At 40.5% G+C, this 20,052-nt stretch overlaps 1 pseudogene; it reads right to left on the bottom strand.

Moving 5' to 3' along the window:
- Positions 1-18,651, bottom strand: part of LOC104230928 (ATP-dependent Clp protease proteolytic subunit-related protein 3, chloroplastic-like) — a 45,409-nt pseudogene extending 26,758 nt beyond the window's left edge.
- Between the last annotated feature and the right edge of the window lie 1,401 nt (positions 18,652-20,052).

Genomic DNA, 20,052 nt, shown 5'->3' with positions numbered 1-20,052 from the left:
ACTTTTGCATCGAACTGCTTGGTAACCTCTTCTTTAATCTTTACACTTATCTCTGTTTTGAACTTTCTTAGTTTTTGTTTGACAGGAGGGAATGTCGGGTCAGTGGGCAATTTGTGAACCACCAAATCAGTGCTTAGACCTGGCATATCATCATACGACCATGCAAAAACATCTTTGTACTCATGCAATACTTTAATTATCTCCTCCTTGAGTTGTGGCTCTAGATGAACACTTACTTTAGTTTCCCGCACATTGTTTTGGTCCCCTAGATTAACTGCTTCTGTGTCATTTAGGTTAGGTTTGGGTTTTTCTTCAAAGTGACTTAATTCTTTACTAATTTCCTCATAAGCCTCGTCGTCGTTACAATCCACCCCATCATCACACTCGATTTCTTGTATTATTATTTCTGAGCTAGACTGGCTTTTAAACTGGGCCGAATATTCCTCATGCATGTCATATCATTGATATCAGCATAAAAAGAACTGTACAAAAAGAAAAAATGTAAACAAAATTAGGAATGAAGAAAGAAGAAAATTGCATTTCACTGAATGTAAAGATAACAGGGTTTTAACTCATCCAAACGGACGGAACATAGCAACTGAATTACAAATCCTAGAATAATCCAGGTGACAAAAGGAAAACAAAACCCACTACCACGACTCCCTCTGAATTGGAACAGGAGTAGCTTCCCAATTGTTGATGTTAGCATGTGGTCCGATGTACTGTATATCTGCTTTGCTTGACCTTTCCCCGGCCTCAACCATGTTCACTTCATCAAATACCCTCTCGAACACCTTATCCAAGTTCCCCTCTGCACTAATCAGTGGACCCGACACCTTTGCCAATGACTGCTTCTTTCCACCCGGCCTGACGAAGGACTTGGACAAGCGTGGAATCGGTTTGGGAAGAACCCAAGCTTTCTTTTTCAACTTACGAGCTCTTCTAACATCTGCTGCTGTTGGTTTGAACCCTAGTCCGAAGGTGTCTAGATTTTTGGGTAGAGAAACAGGTTGAACAATGTCCTGAAGCTCAGCTCCCAGACCTTTTCCTAGCACGAACCCATTACTCAGCATTTCTGATACTACCATGACGGTCGCAGCTGCCACCTTGGGACATGGAATGCTTTTACCCTCGGGCACTCTGTTTACCGGGACCGTGTTGAAGACCTGATAAACCCATGGTCCCTTATCATCTTCAGTTTCTATAAAGGGCACAATTGCATCATTCATGGCGCATGTGGGATCTTCCCCATATAACACGATTTCTTGTCTGTCCCACTCGAACTTGACCATTTGGTGTAGTGTGGAAGGCACTGCTTTGGCCGCGTTGATCCATGGTCAACCCAACAAAAGATTATAGGACACTGCAGCATCCAACACCTGAAATTCCATAGTGAACTCGACTGGGCCAATATTCAACTCGAGTATAATATCCCCACTGTGTTTGTTCCCCCTCCGCCGAACCCTCGAACACAAATACTATTTTTGCGGATTCTATCATCATCAATCTTCAACTTGTTCAGTGTGGACTACGTACAAATATTAGCACTTGACCCGTTATCGATCAACGCCCGAGTAACCATTGAATCTTCACACTTGACCGTCAAGTAGAGAGCTTTATTGTGTTCTGTGCCTTCCACAGGCAATTCATCATCAGAAAATGTTACCATGTTTACCTCAAAGATTTTGTTGGCAATTGTCTGCAGATGGTTCACTGAAATTTTGTCGGGAACATGAGCTTCATTCAATATCTTCATCAAAGCTCGGCAATGCTCGTCAGAATGGATCAATAATGACAACAACGAGATCTGGGCCGGTGTTTTTCTCAATTGTTCAACAATGGAATAATCTTGCACTTTTATCTTTTTTAGAAATTCCTCTGCCTCTTCTTCCGTCACAGCCTTCTTGACTAGCACTGGATTGTCCTTAGCGCCCCTAGCCTTTCTCAACTCTTCGGGAGCAAAACAACGTCCCGACCGAGTTAATCCTTGTGTTTCACAACTTTCTTCCTCAATTTCCTTTCCTTTGTATGTCACCACTACCTTGTCATATTTCCACGGCACGGCTTTTCTATCAACCACGGGTAATTGGACTACCGGCTTTATGACAACTGGTTCTATGTAGGCCCCTTTCACAACAACCACGGGTGCAGATGATGACCCTGGTACCACTAACTTGACTGGCTCTGGCTTCTTTGCAGCAACAAATGGTCTTTTTCCCATTACCGACACTGGCTTATCTGTTATCGCTTTTAGCTGAACCACTGGCCTCGCGCTAACTGTCTTTTCTTTGACCTTGGCTTCCGTAGAATGGATCATCATGACCGTCTGCAAGGGTTTTTTAGGGTCTGTCCCCTTATGTATCAGTTCGATCATATTGGATTTATAATGCGCTGGTAACGGGTTTTGATTGATGTTTGGAGCCTCTAGAGCCTGTACTTCAATACGGTGATTATCAATGAGTTCTTGTACCACGTTTTTCAATTTCTAACATTTTTCAGTATCATGCCCCGGCATCCCTGAGCAATACTCGCAACTAACAGAATGGTCCAGGTTTTTGGGAAGGGGGTTTGGTGCTTTGGACTCAATTGGGGTCAAAATTCTCAACTATTTCAATCTATGGAAGAGAGTGGTGTAAGATTCTCCCAGTGGAGTAAATATTTTTCTGTTTGGGGCCTTCTCACTTCTAAAAGCTTGGTTTGGGCGGAAGCCGGTTCCTAGTCTGTTTGTCATGGGGGTGGATAGGTGTTTTGTGGGTGTGGATGTGTGTTTTGGGGAGTCGGTGCACGCCATTGCGAGTGCATCGGAGGCTGCGTGTATGTCTGGGCGTGGTGGATAGAAAAGTGTGGTTCTGGTGGTGGATAGTAATGTTGTGGTGGTCCATATGGGGTATACTGGTAATTTGGGTGGTGGGGTCTGGGTTGGTTGTAGTAGGGTGGAGGGTTATTGGGCCTGGACCAAGTACTAGTTTCAACCGTAGCAATTTCTTCCTTCTTCTTCTTTCCAAGCAAACCACCAGTACCGCTTTGGATGGCTTGGGTGGTTGCTTTCAATGCCGAGTAGCTCAAAATCTTGTTAGACTTCAATCCCTCTTCAATCATGGCTCCCATCTTTACCACTTCATTAAACGACTTTCCGACAGATGTCACTAGATGACCAAAATAGGTAGGCTCCAATGTTTGCAAGAAGTAATCTACCATCTCACTCTCCCTCATCGGAGGATCAACCCTTGCTGCTTGTTCCCTCCAGCGGAAACCAAACTCTCAAAAACTTTCCCCAGGCTTCTTTTCCAGCTTCAACAATGACAGACGATCGGGGACTATCTCAAGGTTATACTAAAAATGGCCAATGAATGCTTGTGCCAAATCATCCCATGTATACCATCGGCCGAGGTCTTGTCTCGTGTACCATTCTAGCGCGGACTCGCTCAAGCTTTGACCAAAATAGGCTATCAACAATTCGTCCTTCCCCCCAACACCTCTCATTTTGCTACAAAAGCCACGTAGATGGGCTACTGGGTCACTGTGCCCCTCATACAAGTCAAACTTCGGCATTTTAAACCTTGTAGGCAACTGAACATCAGGGAAAGGGCACAAATCTTTGTACGCAACGCTGACTTGGTTGCCTAAACCGTGCATGTTCCTGAAGGATTGCTCCAGGCTTTTGACTTTACGAATCACTTCCTCCTGTTCTGCATTCTTAATCGGTTTCTCAACTTCTCCCGAGATTTCAAAATGGGAAGAATAGGTATATGGCTCAAGCACTTTGAAAGTGGGTTCGTGAGGGTAATATTGGGTGTCGTGAGCTTGGAATAGCGGCTCACTGGACGATCTATGTAATGGGGCTAGGGGAGGTGCCACAAAGACTGGAACCATGGGTGGGGGAGGGTTCTGTTTGGGGGGTGGAGCTGGGGGAGCGTATGAAGTGGTACCATAGCCCTGGGCGTGATAGGGGAAGGCTGAATATGCGTGGGGAGTGGTGGGCTCCTGAGCCTGAGCCATAGGTGGGATGTAAGATGGATTAGCGGGGTATAGTGGTGTCGGATGTCCCTGAGACCATGCCCGATGCATTTCGGCCATTTGCGCTTTTAGTTTCCTCATCTCTTCTTTCATAGCACCCACATTTGTTACCTCAACTTCATTTGAAGGGTCTACGATGCTGATTTTCGAGTCCTGTCCTGTCGTGTTTACTTTATCTTTCGAACGGGTGTTTTACGGGTGAGTTGCCAGAATTGCCAATCAACTAACCACCTGCCTGAACTCACACATTTAGACAACCACTTTGTTAGCGATTAAGTCTTAATAGATTTGACAACCGCATGTTGGTATGAATGCACCTATACAGTTAATCATTTCTATTATGTGTTTGCTCGATCGCATGCGTCATCCCGGCACTTCGTTCCTTGTTTCTTTTTACCTTTGTTTCACATTTCTCACCATATCCCTCTCTTGTGCTCTTTTCTTTCTTCTATTCTTTCTCTTTTGTGTTTCCGCTCATTTCTTGCTTTCTCTTTCTCTTTTTGTTTTTCCGCTCTCTTCTTTCTTTCTCTTTTTTTCGCTCCCTTCTTTTTATCTCTCTCTCTTTCTTACGTTTTGTTGTTACGATTACGGTCGAATCCTATGGAGATTGCCTACGTATCGTGACCCCGCACGAATCAGACTAAGCGTAGTTCGTGAAAAATAAATGCAAAAATAAAGGGTGGAAATAAGAATTATTTTTGAAATTTTCAATTTTCATTACTAAAACAAACTATTACAAACTAAACATTTTTCGGAATGAAACTAACAGACGCAAATTAAAAGCAAACACAGACTCTAAGACTGCAAACATACTTGACTTGAAAAGATAACGGACAGACAAAAGACGGACTCAAAAGGTAGAAAACTAAAGACATGGCCTATGCATACTTTAGTGCTTCAAACTTAGGTGTCTGCGGGGCGTCGTTCGGCCTCGCCGCGGGCCTAGGATCCAAATCCCTTTCAAACTGATCTAATTCATTCATGGTTCGTTTCACATAGATCATTACTGCGGAGACAAAAGTAGTATGGGTCATGTGTTCACAAACCCGACATCTCCTGAAAATGGCTCTGATCGCTGCACGTCTTTAAAGCTCGAGAATCCTGTAGGTGTTGATCTTGCAACTGCTGCACTTCTACCTCCATTTGGGCCAACAAGTCGTAACAATGTCCACTTTCAATTCCAAAATCTCTAGCCTGTCTAACCGTTTTACCCTCAAGGGCAACCACTTTTCTCTTTAAATCGGCAACAATTTTCTCATGGTCCCTTTTCAATTGATTCAAGTATTGGCGACGCTCCTCTGTTCTTGTAGCCCATTGCGCTTTAAGCTCTGCCATGATATTCTCAGATTTTTCTAATTCATCCCTCCATTCCCTGACTTTATTTTCCAGCCTTTTTATCAGTTGCTCATCCGATCGGCTCCTTGGTTGCTTATCGACAGTTATCCTCAATTGCCGGATTTAGGCCCTAAGCGCTTCGTTTTCTCGAGCCAGTCTGTTCTTCTCACCTTGATCCACGACAACCTGTGCATTGTTCTCGAATTTTAGACTCTCAACTTGCTGCTTCAGTTTACCAATCTCAACTCGATAGCCTTCTTCCTTTGCTAACCAGTCCCACTGCTCTTGGGACGACTCGGCGAAATCTTCGAGATGAGGTCTTTTATCCGGTCTCCCACATGCCACGTCACCTCTGAACCAATCATGATACCCCGGAGCAACTTCACTTGTAGCCCTATCTGACACACAAGTGTTCACCATCAAATGTTGACACTCACTCCAGATTTGGCGAACCTCTTCTTCGGGGAACCGACCGTCAGGACTAATTTCGACCACTTGGGTACTCAGATCTTCATCTCTCGGTACTACTTGATACCTCCCGAGTTACCTCAAAACCCGATATGGTACATAGGGCTTGATGCTTTTGAGTCCCATCAACAGAAAATGTGGCCGGGCTGCTGGCATATATATGACTTCTTCGACAGGCAAACATCCAAGCACCCACTGTATCTGGCTGGCAGTGAGGGTCCGAAGTAATGATGTCCAAGCCGTGACTCCTTCAGGTAGACTAGCCCCTCTGATTCTTGTGTAAAATTCTCCTATACAAGTTTTCTCAAACGAACCATAACTCAAGAGCTGAGAGCGGGGGCACAAATGCTCAGTCATCCACATTTGTAACAACAAGTTACATCCCTCAAAAAAATTTCCCCCAGCTTTGCAAGCAGTGAGAGCCCAGAAGATGTCAGCCACCATCATAGGTGCTAAAGTGCTTTTCCCCATGGTTTGCAAGGTACTGACGACCCCAGCTACTTTCAAATCAATATCTCCATCTTTCCTTGGAAATACTATGAGGCCCAAAAAGGCTATCATAAAAGCCACCCGTCTGTGTTCCTCCCATTTTTGTCGGTTACTTCTACTGCATAGCTTAAAGTCTGGATTATTGAACCCGCCCACGTGGCCATATCTATCATATATGAAGTGAAAAATGCAGAAACCCTTTGCAAAATCTGGATGATGAACTGTTCGGGGTATTTTCAAGGAATCCAAAAACCGGTGCACGGTAATGGCCCTGGGAGCAATTAAGTATTTGAACCGCAACGGAGCTTGATCACTTCCGATGTACCCCGCTATTTCTTCCAATGTCGGGGTGAGCTCAAAGTCCGAAAAATGAAATACGTTATGTGCCGAATCCCAATAAACGACCAATGCCCTGATAATATCCCCCCGAGGTTGAATGTCTAATAAATCTGGGAGATCTTTCAAATACTTTTTCACTTCGTCTTGCCCTTCTTTGCCTAAATCATTCCACCATAATCGCAACTCAAAAGGAATTTTGGTCATTATTGAAAAAGGTTCATTCAGCATCGTGCTCATCCTGCACATTTATTAAGGCGATTAAGCAAAAGAAAAACTTTTATTCGACTAAAAAAAACTATCTATATTTTCGACTCAAAATAAAATTACCTATATATTTTCAGATTTTAAAAATGAAGAACTCGATTCTCAAACGCGGCCTTTCAGCACTTCGGGAACAAAGATTTTAAGGCTGCGAAAGTCAACCGGTCAAAAATCAAAAATTGACCAAGATGGCCGTTTTGCAAAGTCAGCCTTCCAGTGTTCCTCTTGGGGACATTCGACTATTTATGACAAGACGGCCTTACTTGACTTATTTACAACTCTTTACTTTTTTTTTTTAAGATAAAAGACCCGGTATTGCAACACGGCCTTTCAACGCCTCGAGGACGAAAACTTAAGGCTGTGAGGGTAAAAAAATAAAAACATGACCAAAGGTGGCTATTTATGCAAGGGAAGCCTTCCGGCGTTCCGTTTGGGAACATTTGGCTATTTTTGGCGTTCCGTTTGGGAACATTTGGCTATTTTTGACAAAACGGCATCACCCAACTTATTTACGAGGAAATAAAAATTTTGACATTTTTTGGCTATTTTTGCAAAGGAAAGGTTGGACCCGATGAGGGTTGCCTACGTATCCCACACCCTGTGAGAATCAAACCGGCGTAGTTCGGGCAAATTAACCGAACCATTTTAAAACAAGACTCTTTTTTATTTTCATTTTTTCATGGCAAGACAAACTATTTTCCTTTTCTATTTTTTGAAAACAAGACAAAATAACGACTTTTTTTTTTAACAAACAATAAAACAACCTATTTTCCAAACTAAAATAAAGACTCTTTTCCATTTTTTCAACAAACAACTGTCCAAAAATAAGACTCTTTTTCCTATTTTCTTTTTTTTTTTCGTTTTCTCAAAATTTCGGCAAAGTTTCAACAGTACTTGGTCATTGATTTTTCCAAAATAATCAATTAACTCCCTAACTGTTATTTCTCTCTTTTTCTCTTTTTTTTCGATTTTTCAACGTTCCCCAGTTTCAGAAACCGGTCAGCATGTAGGTTCGAAACAAACATATGTACAGAGCAAGTAGGATGTATCAGGATGGTCCTTTCATTTCAGGTTGCTAGCCCTAGACGGACCCAACCCCTGTGTTGAGTCCCCTAAGTCAAATGCAGCATGATGCAAATAATCGTTCCTACTAGGGATCCGGCATGAAGTCACATTATCCTATTTTCAAAACCTGAGTCGGTGTTCTAGACTGTGTACCCGAGCGGACAACTCAAGTCGAGGGGGGGGCAACTTACCGGGAACCAAAAGGCCATCCGGCTTCGTAACTTGTCCGGCCTCTTTCTTATTTCAAGGTATGACACTAACAGAATAGGGAGTCTCACCCAGTAAGCACATCCCCAAAGGTGAAGAGAGAAGGGTGTTGGCACAGTTTATATATAGTTTAGATAATATCAAAGCGGTAACATTTAGCACATTCAGCACAAAGCATGTAGGAAAATCAGATACAACCAAATACAACAATTTATCTAAGCTCGAATTCTGAACCCTGAACCAGAGATTCTGGGTTCGGTCCCCAGCAGAGTCGCCAGAGCTGTCACACCTCCTTTTTACCTACACCTCGCGGAAGGGAGTATAAGGGAGTTTTTTCCAACTTAAAGGACAATCAGAACGGGATTTAATTATTAATTATTCAGAGTCGCCACTTGAGAGAATAATGGTGTCCCAAGTCACCGGTTGCATCCCGACCCGAGGAAACATATGACTCTGTTAACAGTCTGCGAACCAGAAATCCGAGTAAAGAATTCTGTTAACCCGGGAGAAGGTGTTAGGCATTCCCGGGTTCCGTGGTTCTAGCACGGTCGCTCAACTGTTGCATTTGATTTTATCTGATTTTAATACCTCCTAACTTATGTGCCTTTTATTCATAAACCACTTTTTATCATTATTTATTTTAAAAGAATTACGACGTCGTGAAAACGCGTTTCGAACCACGTCGCAATCAATGCACCCGCGGTTGTCAACACATTTCGACTTCGTCGAGATTTAGATTTGGGCCGCATCAATACGCACCCGAATTTAAGAAAGTGATTTAATTAAATCGTGCCTAAATATTCTAACGTATTATTATTTTGGGGAAGGCTGTGGAATTTACTCAACAACCTTTCCAAGTTGAGGGCCCCGCATACATGATTTTGTTTGGCGAGGTTCGTCTCAACATTTTATTAAAAAGGCCCAATTGAGAGTCACTACAATTTTCTATTGATCAATTGTCCCTAAAAGAAGAAAGAAAACTTAATTACGTGAAAACCGAACTGAGATTATGCACTAAAATTCAGTAGTCCAACCTCAACAATGAGCTGGACTACTGATGGGCTTCAGAAACGGCCCAAAAATTCGGTCAGGCAGGAGAAAGGAAAGCCCAGGTGACAGATAACAGCACCTGGGATCGAATCCCCTAGGAAGCCCAAACTCATGAAGGCAGTCCGTGTGACAGCCTGAGATGGCTTATCGCTGAGCCCAGCGAAGCCTCGATTTAGTTCAGCCAAACGCCCACTGAAATTACCCCTAAATTATTTTAAGTGTTCAATAATTATAGCAGAGGGGAAACAATACGCATCTACTCGAATTAAAGGGATATTAGTCAATTGAATTCCAGTTTTATGCACAGACTAATTTATCTACTGGTATTCCAGTGAGTCCTCAGATATCATTAAGGTGAGAACCAAGCTGTAGACACCATTTCAACAACACAAAGCAGACTAACTACTTCTGAATTAATTCACGCCAACATTGCTATCAACCTATCATGTAATCAACTAACACTAGTGCTCACTTTATAGTAATCACATGAATCCGAAACATAACAGTTTATATAGTCCATTTAACACAAAAGCAAGCAAAACTTAAACAATATCCATGAACTAAAAACTGAATACGTAGATCTGGAAATTAGTTAAATCAGAACTCAATTCTGCAAGTAAATTCACTCTTCACATAAATTCGTTTCTGCACACTTTAGCTCACAGTCATCAGAGATACAATTGTGTACCTGGATAAGGGAAAATATGAGAAGAAAAGAAGTCAGCTACTTTGAACAGCAACAACAACAAAACTCAGCAGTATATCATCACAGAACAGGCCAGGAAATGATTTTCAAAAATCAGAAATATAAGCAGACTCAACAGATCAGTCCAACACACACTTAAAATGCACTCCTAGCCCTCACAGCTGAGCCTAGATGCCTCTGAAATCCTACTGGACCTAAATCTCAACTGAAGTCCAAGCTAATAGGCCCCAAACTCACTTGAATCAGTCATAATCACTCCCGAACACTTTTAGAAATAGAACCTTGAGCTGGAATGAGGAATGCCCAAGGAAGGACTGAGAATCACTAACACTAGTGATGAAATAGTAAAACTGTTTTTGATTTTTCCATTTTTTGATGTTTTTTCTTAAGTATTGGAATTGAAATGCTAGCTGAAATTGAAAGCAAGGAGGAGAGCTTTTGGTGGGGATTTTTGGGCTGAAAATTCAATCCCCTTCCTCAAGGCACTTGATGCCCTTTTATAGGTGATACAAGAGGGTCAATCAGATTTTGGGTTTCTTTTTAGTCCCTCCTTATTTTCAGTTTAGTCCCTTTATTTTTGACTTGCTCAACAAGTAAATCCCTCTATTGTGCTAACACCTACACTAAAGTACCCTTCTAGAAGGCCCTAGGATGCTCTTCTACCCCCACAATACCTATACTACCCTTACCCCTACTTTAAAATTACTATTCTTATCAGAATTACCCTTTTCCATGCCTAAACTACCCCTGAAAGCTTCTCAAAGTTACTGATTCTACCTACATTCTCAACAGCTATAACCAATCTAAATTAATTCAAAACTAACTAGGACTGATTAATTAGAACTCAAAAATTAACCAATTGAACTAACCAATCCCAATTATTCAATCACCCAAACCCAAACAACTTAGAAAAACCAGGAGACCAGGATCAATCAAAGCAAAGTTTAAGCTAATAGTCAACATTAAATGAAAATAAACTAACTTTTAACCAATAAACTCACAATCGACCATTCGAACATCAAATTCAGAACTAAAAAGAAATTGAAATTAATCTAAACATCTAGCTAACATTTAATGGACAGAATGGTATCGAATCCAAACTAATCAATTATGCCGATTCTGAAATTAAAACTATGATTAACTAACAAATGACACATGCATCAAACTAAAACAAAACTAAAAATGCGAAGATGTTTCACTGATTAAAACAGATAGAACAAGGAACAAAGAAAATTTAAACTATACTAATACACAATAATAAATAGTAAAATTAACAGAACACTTACTGAAATCAAAACTATAACTAAAACTTCGACCATGCAAGTAAAAAGAAACAAGAAAGCTCACTGAAGCACGAGAAACTCTGGCCAGTTGCTGACATCCGAATCTTTCCAGATTTTTGACACATAACATCCCTAACCATGTGTTTTTACAAGAGAACACATGGTTAAGGATATTACGGTCCAAAATCACAAAGATTTTGGGTTAGGGTTTTGGCCAGAAATTCTAGATCTGAAATTCGAGCCGCTTCACCGAGATTCGAAGGAAGATGGTCATGGATTTGGGTTGAGGGAAGTCTGGGGATGGTGTGGTGTGATTTTGGGCCGGTTTGGATGAGTTTGCGACTTGGCTGGAAAACTTCAATCGGAGATTCGACGAGCTCCGGCAATATTCGAGGGAAACCAATGGTAGGAATGGAAAGAGGGATTCATGGGGGATCTATGGTGTTAATTTGGGGCTTTTTGGCATGGAAATCGTTTGCCGGCGTCGAGGTTCCGGCGGGGATGGAGATTGGTACGAGGAAGAAGATCTGATGTCTCTAGGGTTAGAGGTTTATTCGGACAGTTTTATGTCAAATGGGGAAGGGTTATGGGCCGTTGGATTAACATGATTAAGGGCTCAGATTTAACAACGCCAAACGGCGTCGTTTGGTTGAAAGAGGGTTGGGTCCGGATGGGGTGACATTGGGCCTGGGCGGATGACATTGTTTTGGGTTGTGGTGGAATTCAATTGAAAGAGCCCAATTGTGGCTTTGTATTAAAGGCCCCTTTATTTATAAATATGCAAAAATTAAAAATTAAAATAAAATCCTAATATTCCAAAGCTACACTAATTAAATTATGAAATTATTTTAAACCTATTTTTCGACAAATTCACGATTAAAACAATAAAAATGCAAAAATGAACTATTTTTTTTTGTAATTTTTCATGCTTGGTTCTAAAATAAACCAACCCCTAATTGATCCTAAAAGTATGAAATTATATCCTAAATGCAAATGCATATTTTTTATGAATTAACATGCACAAATAAAACGCAACCAATATCAGAAAATGATACCAAAATGCACAAAAATTATTTTGTTTGAATTTTTGGGAATTATTCATATATAGGGCAAAAATCACGTGCTCACAGAGAGTATCTTTTCTCTAACAAAGTGACAGTCAATCTCGATGTGTTTAGTTCTCTCATGGAACACTGGATTTGACGCAATATGAAGAGCAACTTGATTATCACACACAAGTCCCATCTGACTAATCTCACCAAATTTCAACTCCTTGAGCAACTGTTTGATCCAAATTAGCTCACATATCGCCATAGCCATTTCTCGATATTCTGCTTCTGCACTAGACCGAGCAACCACATTCTGTTTCTTGCTCTTCCAAGACACCAAATTTCCTCCTACTAAGACACAATATCCAAACATAGAATGTCTATCAGAAGGTGATCCTGCTCAATCAGCATCTGAGTATCCAAGGATCTGCTCATGGCCTCGATCCTCAAACAATAAGCCTTTGCCTGGAGCTGATTTTATATACCGAAGAATGCGGACAATTGCATCCCAATGACTATCATAGGGAGAATCCATAAACAGACTCACTACACTCACAGGAAAGGAAATGTCAGGTATAGTTACTGTGAGGTAATTTAATTTACCAACCAACCGCTTATATCTTGCAGGATCGCTAAGAGGCTCCCCCTGTCCTGGCATAAGTTTAGAATTCGAATTCATCGGAGTGTCAACAGGTTTACAACCTGTCATTCCTGTCTCCTCAAGAATATCTAAGGCATACTTCCGTTGTGAGATCACAATACCTGAGCTACACTGAGCAACCTCAATACCCAGAAAATACTTTAATCTGCCCAGATCCTTAGTCTGAAAGTGCTGAAAGAGATGTTGCTTCAACTTACTAATACCATCCTGATCATTGCCGGTAATAACAATATCGTCAACATAAACGACCAGATAAATACAGAGATTTGAAGCAGAATGTCGATAAAATACAGAGTGATCAGCTTAACTACGAGTCATGCCAAACTCCTGAATAACTATGCTGAACTTACCAAACCAGGCTCGAGGAGACTGCTTTAGACCATAGAGGGACCGGCGCAACCGACATACAAGGCCACTAGACTCCCCTTGAGCAACAAAACCAGGTGGTTGCTCCATATAAACCTCATCCTCAAGGTCACCGTGAAGAAAAGCATTCTTAATGTCCAACTGATAGAGAGGCCAATGGCGAACAGTAGCCATGGATAGAAAAAGGCGGACTGATGTAATTTTAGCCACGGGAGAGAAAGTATCACTGTAATCGAGTCCAAATATCTAAGTATACCTTTGGCAACAAGACGAGCCTTAAGTCGATCAACCTGGCCATCTAGACCAACTTTGACTGCATACACCCAACGACAACCAACAATCGATTTCCCCGAAGGAAGAGTAACAAGCTCCCAAGTACCACTCGCATGTAAAGCAGACATCTCGTCAATCATAGCCTGCCGCCATCCGAGATGAGACGGTGCTTCACCTATAGACTTAGGGATGGAAACAGAGAACAAAGATGACATAAATGCACAATGGCATGATGACAGACGATCGTAACTTAAACCGACATAATGAGGATTAGGATTAAGTGTGGACCGTATACCTTTTCGTAGTGCAATCGGTTGATTAAGAGGAGACAAGTCCGCAGTATTAGCAGGGTCAGGTGCAGGACGTGAATCAGCTGGGCCTGATGCTGGGCGCGGACGACGATGATAAGTTAGGAGTGGTGGAACTATAGAAGGTTGAACTGGACTAGGCGGTGGCACTGGAGCTATAGTTGGTGGAACTGGACTAGGTGGTGGCACTGGACTCGGTGGTGGCACTGAAGCTATAAGTGGTGCAGCTGCAACTGGAACTGTAGGTGGTGGAGCTATGGAGGAAGATGAAAGGGAGATAGGGACTGAATCTCCAAAAGAAGGAAGTAGTAGCACCTCAAAAATATCTAACTGATTAACTAGACCTGTGAAGTATGATTGGGTTTCAAAGAAGGTAACATCAGCAGACATAAGAAATCGCTGAAGGTCAGGAGAATAACATCGATATCCTTTTTGCATTCTCTGTAACCCAGAAATATGCATTTAAGAGCACGAGGAGCTAATTTATCTTTTCCTGGAGTAAGGTCATGAACAAAGCACGTACTCCCAAAGGCACGGGGTGAAAGAGAGAACAAAGGTAAGTGGGGAAACAGGACAGAGAATGGAACTTGATTTTGGATAGCTGAAGATGGCATACGATTAATAAGATAACAAGATGTAAGAACTGCACCCCCCAAAAACGCAGCGGAACATGAGATTGTATGAGTAGGGTACGAGCAATTTCAATAAGATGTATATTCTTTCTTTCAGCTACCCTATTTTGTTGGGATGTGTACGGACAAGATGTTTGATGAATAATCTCATGTGAGTTCATAAACTGTTGAAATGGGGAAGACAAATACTCTAGGGCATTATCACTACGAAATGTGCAGATAGAAACCCCAAATTGATTTTGAATTTCAGCGTGAATGGTCTGGAAAATAAAAAATAACTCAATTTTCATCAAAAATATACAAGTGCACCTGGAATAATCATCAATGAAACTGACAAAGTAGCGGAATCCCAAGGTAGAACTGACCCGACTAGGACCCCAAACATCTGAATGGACTAAAGTAAAAGGTGACTCTACTCGATTATCAAGACGCCGCGGGAAATGGGAGCGGGTATGCTTACCAAGCTGACATGACTCACACTCTAGAGTGGACAAGTGAGATAAGCCAGGTACCATTTTCTGAAGTTTTGACAAACTGAGATGTCCTAACCGTTTATGTAATAAATTTGGTGAATCAGTAACGGGACAAGTTATTGGAGGAAGACAAGATGTGAATCCATGTGATTTTGCAAGGATAAGGTAATAAAATCCATCTGATTCACGTCTGGTACCAATGATCCGCCCTGTACCTCGTTCCTGTATAAAAACAAGGTTATCAAGAAATAAAACAGCAGATTTAAGTAATTTGGCTAAGCGACTAATGGCTATGAGATTAAAAGGACTACCAGGAACATAAAGAGCTGAGTCTAAAGGTAAGGAAGGAAGTGAACTTACTTGACCTATTGCAATTTCCATGGCTTAAGACCCATTGGCCATTGTGACTATTGGAAGAGATTGAGAATATGAAATACTAGTGAAAAGAGATTTGTTACCAAAAATATGATCAGATGCACCGGAATCAATGACCCAAGACTCAGAGGTTGAAGATTGGGAGACACAAGTCACGCTACTATCTATTTGAACAACGGAAGCTATCCTGAAGATGTTTGTTTACATGTTTTATACTGAAGGAACTCCATATAATCCGGTATAGAAACCATATGAATTGCATTGGATCCAGTGGATTGTGAGTCAAAGGCTTGTGATATGAATGCCATTGTAATGTTTACGCCAGGAATAAAGCAAATTCTTTTTGGGAATTACTGTTCACACCGGAAAAATCGTTGTTCACGCCGGAAAAATATAAAAGTGGTCAGAATTTGATTTGAACTAGATGGGTAGGCTCGGAATTATGAGGAGAGCAAGCTATCCTGAAGGAGTTTCGCGAAAAAATGGCCGAAAAGTGGCCCACGCGCCCGAGCGTGGGTCAGAACCTTTGCCGGAAAATTTCTGTTGCCGGCGCATGGAGGCGCGTGGCAGCTTTTCTGCCGGAGAAATTTTAACGGGTTGGTCGCCGAGGAGTGATCTACCTCGTGGTGGTGTTGGTTTTTGCACAACACCGACAGAAAGTGACTTGCACGTAGACAGGCCTTAGGTCACCGGAAAAATTGCACGATGACTAAGTTCTTTCTTCTCGGTTAACGCTAGAATGACGCACAGCGATGTTTTCTCACTAATGCTCTGATACCATGTGAGAATGTACGGGAGAAACTATTATTGATTAATAATTACAATGATACAATGAGCCCTATATATATAATATATGTCCTACTCCTAATACATATGGGATTAGGATTATTTACTACTATTTAACTATCAAACTAACAGAGAGATAAAATATAACTTAAAAAATAATTTCCGAGAAAACTTGGGTTGTATAGTGAATGGTTGTTATACAGAGATGTTGTTATAGAGAGGTCTAGCTGTAGTTTCGTTGATTATTTTCCACAAACTGTCATTAATCCTTCAACTATGTGAATTTCTGACACTTAACCATCTTGTTTCCTTTTTTCTCTAACTTTTCTTTTTTAAGTGTTGGAGCAACATACATCTACAAGCAAACACGTATCATCCAGAACAGGAGATTGTGGGTAAACGGATAGGCTCCAACTCTTGCAAATTCTTGCTTCAAAGTTGGATTCTTCCCAATTCAAAATTACAACATCTTTCCCTCTAGCTTCTTATATTTCAATGTAACCCTTAGGTATACTGGACCATTATAGAAATCTCCTTCCTTTAAAGCTTTTCTTCGTGTCAAAACTTTTAAGATGTCATTCATTAAAAATCATATTGAAAAGCTATTATACAGAAAAGAAAGGAAATGATTAAGTTAGAGAATGTCGATTTCTTGCATCCAGTTTTCGTAGTGTAAAAGAAACAAAAATCTCATTACCAACATTTAACAGAAACCACTTTTGTAGAAGGCTGTTGCAACTTCAGAATTTAGAGTTAAGATGTTTGCAATTACAGTAAAAAGAGAGATCACTCTACTTAATAAATCTAAAGAACTATTAAAAAAGACTTCAAAAGCTTCCACATACATGTTAGCCCTTTTCCAGTGCTTCAAAAGTTTGTTTCATTTCTCCGACAGCCAAAGAATTGAGAAGAGGCATTAGTTCATAAATCATCTTAGGAAGACCATAGTGCCAAAGGCTATTGTATCAGCTATTGATGTTATACCTAGAGATAAGTTTGCCTAAATATCCTCTCAAGACATTGCATGATGAGATTATCAGCTGCATCTAGTGTCATCATAGACGCACTTCAAGCGCACTTAAGCCCTGAAGCGAGGCTCAAAACATGCTGAGCGCTTCACCTCGCTTAACGGGCGCTTCAGTGTTATCATCAAGTCTCTAAGACATACTTTTCCTTGCTAACGAGCGTAATCCAGAAGACGCGATACTACACAATTGATATTTCACTTTATTGTAAATTTTCTTCAATTTCTTTGTCCATATATTTGGTATTCATATCTTGTAAATTTTCTTCAATTTCTTTGTCCATATATTTGGTATTCATACTTATAGATATTAGTCTTGGACTACACATATATATTTGTAGTTTTTCTCCATTCACGTCTTTCTTCATTAAAACTCACGTTTTATTTGTGCTTTGTGCTTAAAGCCCCGACAGAACCTAGAGCTTTTTCGCGCTTTTCGCCTTTGATAATACTAGCTACATCTTTAATTCGTTAATGACTTCTACTGTTTCAAGTCAAAATAGTGTGTTTCAAATATTGTAAATCTGATCATGCTAGTTCTTACAGGAAGTAGAATGTGTTTGTGTCTCTCTATTTATTTTTCCTTTTGATTGGGGGGGGGGGGGTGAGGGATTCATCCCAGAAAGTATATTTAGTTTGACACCAGTATAGCTGTCAGAATTACTGTCCAACTAACACAAGAAGAACCTTAGATAAGTAGTTTGATGGACGAAGATGAAAATCAGCCTTATTTTCAATTACCTAATGCATAATTTTTGCAGAAAATAAGAAATAACCACATAGCAGCTGAGAAAAAAAAACATGATGAACATACCGGCATACCAATGTAAACTATTCTACCATGGAGCAATAATGAGGGCAAGTCTGGTGGAGGCCTCCTTGGCCTGTGCTCGTTGTATGAAACTGACCTCTCCGCCTAATTCAAGAAACAAAATGACAAACCAAACTGCACCAATCAGAAAACAAAACAATCTACCTTTAGAGGAGTCAAAACTTGAGTAGTTAAAGATAAAGGCAAAACAATAAAGTCAAATAATAAACATTAATGGCAGTGCTGGAAAGCAATTGGAGAAGCAGACCATCAGAGTTGAAAATGCAACAGATTTATCAATTTACAAACAGAATCCCTACCGATTCAAAACATACTCAATTTCAGGCAGTAGCCATAAGCTTAGGGGAGACATAAATGTCTAAGTAGGGTGGCGTATCAGAATTTGGGGACCGATTGAATAGTGCTTATGGATTACTGGCAGCAACTGAGGCGAGCTTCTTCAGGAAGGGATCCTTAGGGTTCATTGGAGGCATTGGAATTTTGGTACTATTTTTGCTATTGCCTGCACATAGTGTGCTAAAACTTCGGTGTTTAAGTGGCGATGAAGAGCATGGAACTGAGGATGCCATGGGCAACCTTGAGCATGTGGCCATTTGTTGAAGTTAATTGATTTGTTGGTTTCTCTTTCAATTGAAGCTTTAGAAGCAGGAGGTCTGGAAGTATGAACTACATCAACGGATAGTGTAGCTGGAATGAGTAGGTGCCAATGCACTTTGGTTAGTTTCCTATATATATATATATATATATATATATATATATATATGCTAAAAATAGGACCCTAATTACCGTAATTAGTAGTAATACTATTCTATTTTCAAAACCCAACAATAGTTTCTTCACAAAACATATACAATCTTCAACAACTCTCACAAAATTAAGGATTTTGTCTTCTCCCTCACACAAACGCAAGTTGTTATTGTCCCCTTCCCACCCAACGGCCACCATCTATCTTTGCTGCCAACCACCACTGCTCCGACGGAAAATCGCCGAAGCTTCGTCGTAAAATTACATTTTTGTCCATTTTTTCTTCATCAGAATTTTTTTTTGGCCCAAATTTCTCTCAGCTTTGTAACGACTTGATAGATCGTTTTGAGTTCTAACCCATTTCGTGATTTCAGACCTTAAATAACTTCATTTGATGACTTATGACTTGTGTGCATGGTTCGTTTTAATTTTTGAAAATATTAAATGTGTTTTTACAATGAAATCTTGATTTCTCAACTTTAAAGTTGTTAGAATTAACCACGATCAATACTCTAACAACCTCGGATTAATATTTAACTATTTATATAGGTTTCTATGATTATTTTGGACTTGTACGTATGTTTGGTTTGGGTTCCGGGTGACCTGAGGCCGTTTCGACACTTATTGTTGAAAGTTGGAATTTGCATCTTTGAGTTTTGATGCTTGATTCTTGATTGTAGATGTTATTTTGATATTTTGAGCTTACGAGCGAGTTTGTGTGAGGTTTATATACTTGTATGGATGTTTGGAATGGAGATCGAGGGGCTCACGTGAGTTTCGAATTAGTTTTGTGTTGATTTTGCTAAGTTTCCATTGTTGGCGCTATAGTCATCGCAATTGGGATGAGCTGCTAGCAAATCCGAGATTCGCAATTGCGAACAACACCTCGTATTTGCGAAGTTTGGGAAGGGGAGGTCAACTTCGTAATTGCGAAGCTCGGATTGCGTTGCGATGCTCGCAATTGAGAAGCAAGTGTCACATTTGTGACTCTATGGCTCAAGCCCTCTTCGTAATGCGACCAATGGTTCTCATTTGCAAGCTAGTTCATAATTGCGATATCCGCAGCTACGATAAAAATAAGGAATTTCTGAATTTCCTAAACTATGTAAGGAGGTGATTTTGGAGAGGATTTTTTTTTTCCCAACTTCATAGGTTAGTAACATTAACTTATTTTTTATTAATTTCTATTATTCCCCATAGATTTTCACCCCTATATCTAGGATTTCATACAGTTGAAATAGGATTTTGGGTAGAATATAGATTTTTTATTTTAGAGATTTAAACCTCGATTTAAGGTCGGATCTCAAAA

This window comes from Nicotiana sylvestris, chromosome 10 (assembly GCF_000393655.2).
Source record: "Nicotiana sylvestris chromosome 10, ASM39365v2, whole genome shotgun sequence".
Classification (NCBI taxonomy): Eukaryota; Viridiplantae; Streptophyta; class Magnoliopsida; order Solanales; family Solanaceae; genus Nicotiana; species Nicotiana sylvestris.
This window is presented reverse-complemented; position numbering and strand designations above follow the sequence as displayed.